Raw genomic sequence first — 6,000 nt, 5'->3', positions numbered from 1 at the left:
TAGCTCCAACTCAGGAAAAAAAAACGAGTCATTTAGCAGGTCACAAGAACTTAACGGCGAAGTGACCTGCCAGACTCAGCTCCATCCAGGGAAAAGTCACCCAGCTCGGGCGCCAGCCCGAGGAGTGGGTTTCTTCACTGAGTAATCAGAGCCAGAGGCTGCCCCTCCCTCTAGCAGCCTCAACAATCAATTGAAGATCAGTAAATGGAAACCCTGAGAATGGCTCCAGGCTGGGCTCTGTGACGTTTTCACAAAATAGCCCCAGGGAAAAGCTACTGTTTGTTAAAAGGCCTCAACTCTACCCAGAACTTAGCCTCATCACTGCATCCTCCTCCTTTGTGATTCTCAAAGCAGATCACCCTCCCATTAAACTAACCTGGGAGGGGGATCTCAAAATCTTGGGTAAAGCAGAGCAATTTTCTGCCTGTTCCAACAAACTGACTTAAGAAACCAATAAAGCCACAGGACCACAGCAGACCAGAGACTCCAACCAGACTCTGGTTACAGACACAAGGGAGATACAGGATTCTTCCCACCCCTCCCCCAAAAAATCAAAGAGCTTTTTTTTTTTTGGTACCTTATATATATAAAAAAATTTTTTTTCTTCTCTAAAACTTTTATTAATCTTTAATTTTTGCCTTTTTTGAAAAAAAAATTGTTTTCCAGTAACTTCTTTTTTCCTCTTATAATTTTTATTTTAGGAATACATGAATGTGCGTTTTCCTTTCTTTTCTTGTCTTCTTTCTCTTTTTCTTTCTTTTTTAATTATCTTTTTGTTTTTTGTTTAGCTCTACTGAACTTCTGATCTTTTTTTCTCCCTTTCTTATCCTTTTCACCTTTTCCTCTCTTTTGTTCTTCTTTATGTGACTTAACTCTTGTCCTGCACATCCTCAGACAAACCCGTAGTTAACTAGTAGGCCCTATCCCCCATTGTGTACACACTTAATCCACAAATTTATTACTCAATTCAAAACCTCTGAGACTTAAATTCCTTAATAGCAGTACTACCTCTTTATACCTATATAATATTTTAAGCATTTTTTTAAGTTTTTCACATCTCCTCTATGTCCCTCCCCTTCTCTCAAAATATTCACATTCCTCTCTAAATAGATTGTCTTTTAATCTCCATAATAATATTAATTTATACGTCTCTATTTTTTTCTGGTCTCTTTTCATTTCCCTTTCCCTTTCTTCTTTTTCTCTCTCTCTCTACTTGCATCCTACCCAACCTATTTCCTGCATTGAGATTAGGACATAGTTAACTCTCCCTGTGCCTCCCCACACCAATCTATTCCTATTTTTTACCCACATCTCTCCCTAACGCTAATAATTTCTGGTTTTCAAAATTCTTCTCTGCGGTTCGAAGCCCATTAACATATAGTTGTTTGATGTTGAATAGATGAATCTGTTGAACTAGATTGTATCTGTAGACTATTGACTGTACAAATGCAAAATTTGGTTGATGGTTGCCTTAAGATAGTGTTCTAAATAGAATGGAAGAAAGACAGCCTCTTCAGTAAATGGTGCTGGCAAAATTGGTTAACTACATGTAGAAAACTAAAGCTAGATCCTTATATATCATCCTGCACCAGAATCAACTCCAAATGGATCAAAGACCTTGAAGTCAAAGCAGACACTCTGAAAACATTACAGGATGGAATAGGAGAAACCCTAGGTCTCCTTGGCTCAGGCCAAAAATTTTTGAATAGAGACCCGGAAACACAACAAATCAAAAAAAGGTTGGACAAATGGGATTGCATAAAGTTGCAGAGCTTCTGCAGGGCAAATGACATAGCTAGAAAGATCAATAGAAAGCCCACGGATTGGGAGAAGATCTTTACTAGCCATACAACGGACAAGGGTCTCATATCTAAAATATACTTGGAACTCAAAAAATTAAACCCTCCAACAACAAATCCTCAAAGAAACAACTGCCCAATAAATAAGTGGGTGAGAGACTTAAAGAGAAACTTCTCTGAAGATGAAAGAAGGATGGCCAATAGACACATGAAGAAATGTTCAACATCCCTAGCCATAAAAGAAATGCAAATCAAAACAACATTGAGATATCACCTCACTCCAGTTAGAACGGCAAAAATCAAGAACTCTAATAACAACAGATGCTGGAGGGGATGTGGACAGAAAGGAACCTTACTTCATTGTTGGTAGGAATGTAAACTTGTTCAACCACTTTGGAAAGCAGTATGGAGGTTCCTCAAAAGACTTCACATAGAACTCCCCTATGACCCAGCAATCCCATTTTTGGGCATCTACCCAAATGTTTACAAACAAGACCACACTAAAGCTACCAGCACAACAATGTTTATTGCAGCATTATTTACCATAGCTAAGATATGGAACCAACCCAGATGCCCCTCAGTAGATGAATGGATCAAGAAAATGTGGTATATACACACAATGGAATTCTATGCCTCCATCAGAAAGAATGACATTGCCCCATTTGTTAGGAAATGGAAAGGCTTGGAAAATGTTATATTAAGTGAAGTAAGCCAGGCCCAAAGAAACATAGGTCCCATGGTTTCCCTTATTTGCAATATCTAGTATATGTATGAGTCAAGCGGAAAAGGTCAGATAATGTGATGTCAGGAAAATGAATCCTTAGATATGTATTTTAATGTTTTTTTTTCATGCATGTGTTTCTAACACATTTATAAGATTATCTCTTTGTTGCTTTGTATGTCCCTCCTCCACAGTATAACCCCTGCTTGCACTATATTTGATGTCAGTATAACTTGTGGAGGAGATGGGGAAAAACCAGTTGTTTAAGGATACAGGTGGACCTGTTGCAACAATGAGAAGTACAAGTTGTCATGTCCAAAACGAGCTTTACAACGTCGGTGCGGGGGGGGGGGGGGGGGGAAAGGGGGGGAAGTAGAAGGATTGGGATTGGGGGGGAAGGGGGAGGCTGGGAAGGGATGTGAAGGGTAAACCAAAGGAGGAGGCTGCAATGCTTGGTAAGAAATGTACGCATTATCCTGCCCATGTAATTGTAACCCCTCTGTACAGTATGTTCACAAATAAAATAAAATTAAATTTAAAAAAAAAATAGTGTTCTAGCACAAAACTGGTGCTATCTTCATCTCAAATGGGCAGAGTAAGCCGGAAAAACACAAGAAAAATGGCAAATCCGGGTATCTCAATTCCCAATCTTGATAATCAGGGGACAGAACAGATAATGAATAATCCAGAGGAGAGTTCCCAAATAGCTCTACAAACACTGCTGGCAAGTTTGACAACTTACAAAGGACTCTGTATGAGCGTGATAGGGAGAGATAGGAGGCATTCCAAAAGTTTATACAAGAATATCATAAGCGTGAGGAAGCCACTCAAAAACTGATACAGGATTTGCGTGAGCAACTTGAGAATACTCAAAGAGAAAGGGAGGAATGGCGTGAGCAGGCTGAGAACACTCAAAGAGAACTGCAGGAATCCCACGAACGGGAGGAAGCTGATCAAAGAGTAATACAGGAATTGAGAGAGCAGATAGAGAATACACAAAGATCACTAGAGGCATTCATGGAATCCATTAACAAAGAGCTGAAGGAAGTCAGGGAGACCACAAAGGGAATGCTGAATGGAACCCAACAGAAGGAATGGGAGTCCAAAGAAACCATAACCAATCAACTAAGTGATTTGAGAACAAACACTGAACACCAAATTAAGGAAGTAAAGAAATTCATACAAGACCTAAAACAGAGCTTCAACAAAGAATTTGAAGCCATCGAAGCTGACCAAATGGAAGGAAAAGAGATAAAAAAAAAAAAAAAAAACAAAGTAGAGAGTCTTGACAGCAGGTTAGACCATGCAGAAGATCGAATCTCAGAGATTGAAGACAGCCTAGATATTATAGAGAAAGAACACACAACCATCCAAGACAAGTCCAAGAAATATGATAGATCTATCCAACACCTGGAAGACACCATCAGAAGGCCTAATCTAAGGATTATGGGGGTAGAGGAGCACCTACAAACAGAAGTTAATGGTCTAGGAAATTTGTTTAACAGGATCCTAGCAGAGAACTTCCCAAACATACAAAAAGAGAGGCCTATTCAGATACAAGAAGCTTTTAGAACCCCAAATAGACCAGACCAGAATAGGACATCCCACCGTCACATTATAATCCACACAGGATCAACTCATACCAAGGAAAAGACCCTTAAAGCTGTCAAGGAGAAAAGATCAATCACCTGTAAAGGGAAACCAATTAGATTCACCTCAGATTTCTCAGCAGAGACAATCAAAGCAAGAAGAGCCTGGAATGATGTATGCCATGCCCTAAAGACAAACAACTATCAACCAAGAATACTGTACCCAGCTAAACTCTCCTTCATAACAGAAGGTCAAATAAACACCTTCCATAGCAAAGAAAAATTGAAACAATACATCTCCACCAAACCAGGCCTACAAAAGATTCTTAAAGATGTCCTACACATAGAAAACCAACAAGACCACAATAAAGGCCAAGAAACTGCACCCAAATTGAGAATCCAAGAACCATAGGAAGAACCCAGTTTTCGCAGCCCCCAAGAAGGTGGATAACATGGCAGGAACTCCCAAATACCTCTCAGTCCTATCTCTTAACGTTAATGGACTGAACTCTCCAATTAAGCGACTTAGACTGTCTAGTTGGATTAAAAAACAAGACCCTGAGAGTCCGGGACGAAGGAGCCAGACGCACCGGGCGAGCGGATTCTACTCAACACCAGCAAGAACCGACAAGGAGCGGACAACTTCATCCTGCACTTTGCAGACCAGAGACGACCCGAGATCCAAGACTCGGCGTGAGTAGCCCCACTTCCTCACTCCTTCCCAGGGAGCAGAGGAGGGAAGGCCACCCCTCCCCCCCCCAGCACCGGTGATCTCCATCTTGGATACCGACAAAGCTCGGAGGAGCGGCTAGCTCCAGCTCAGGCCTTGGAATAAAACGAGTCATTTAGCAGGTCACAAGAACTTAACGGCGAAGTGACCTCACAGACTCAGTTCCATCCAGGGAAAAGTCACCCAGCTCAGGCGCCAGCCATTGGAGTGGCTCTCCTCACCAGGTAACCAGAGCCAGAGGCTGCCCCTCCCTCTAGCAGCCACCACAATCAATTGAAAAACAGAAACCCTGAGAATGGCTCCAGGCTGGGTGCTGTGAGTTTTTTTCACAAAATAGCCCCAGGGAAAAGCTACTGTTTGTTGAAAGGCCTCAACTCTACCCAGAACCTAGCCTCATCACTGCATCCCCCTCTTTTGTGATTCTCAAAGCAGATCACCCTCCCAGTAAACTAACCTGGGAGGGGGAATCTCAAAATCTTGGGTAAAGCAGAGCATTTTTCTGCCTGTTCCAACAAACTGACTTAAGAAACCAATCAAGCCACAGGACCTCAAGCTGACCAGAGACTCCAACCACACTCTGGTTACAGACAAAAGGGAGATACAGGACTCTTCCCACCCCTCCCCCCACCAAAAAAAAAATCAAAGACCTTTTTTTTTTTTCTTCTTCTTCTTTTCTTTTTTTCTTTTTTATTGTTTTGTTTTTTTTTCTTCGTTTTTTGTTACCTTATATATATAAAAAATTTTTTTTGCTTTTCTAAAACTTTTATTAATCTTTAATTTTTGCCTCTTCTGAAAAAATAATTGTTTTCCATTAACTTTTTTTTTTTTCTTTTCTCCTCTTATAATTTTTATTTTAGGAATACGTGAATGTGTGTTTTCCTTTCTTTTCGTGTCTTCTTTCTCTTTTTCTTTCATTCTTAATTATCTTTTTGTTTTTTGTCTAGCTCTACTGAACTTCTGATCTTTTCTTCTCACTTTCCTATCCTTTCCATCTTTTCCTCTTTGTTCTTCTTTATGTGACTTAACTCTTGTCCTGCACATCCTCAGATAAACCCATAGTTAACCAGTAGACCCTACCCCCCATTGTGTACACACTTAACCCACAAACTTATTACTCAATTCAAAACCTCTGAGACTTAAATTCATTAATAGCAGTACTAC

Source organism: Dipodomys spectabilis, unplaced genomic scaffold, assembly GCF_019054845.1.
Source record: "Dipodomys spectabilis isolate Male_0828 unplaced genomic scaffold, ASM1905484v1 ptg000176l, whole genome shotgun sequence".
Classification (NCBI taxonomy): domain Eukaryota; kingdom Metazoa; phylum Chordata; class Mammalia; order Rodentia; family Heteromyidae; genus Dipodomys; species Dipodomys spectabilis.
The sequence above is the reverse complement of the archived record's forward strand: the minus strand, read 5'-3'. Positions refer to the sequence as shown.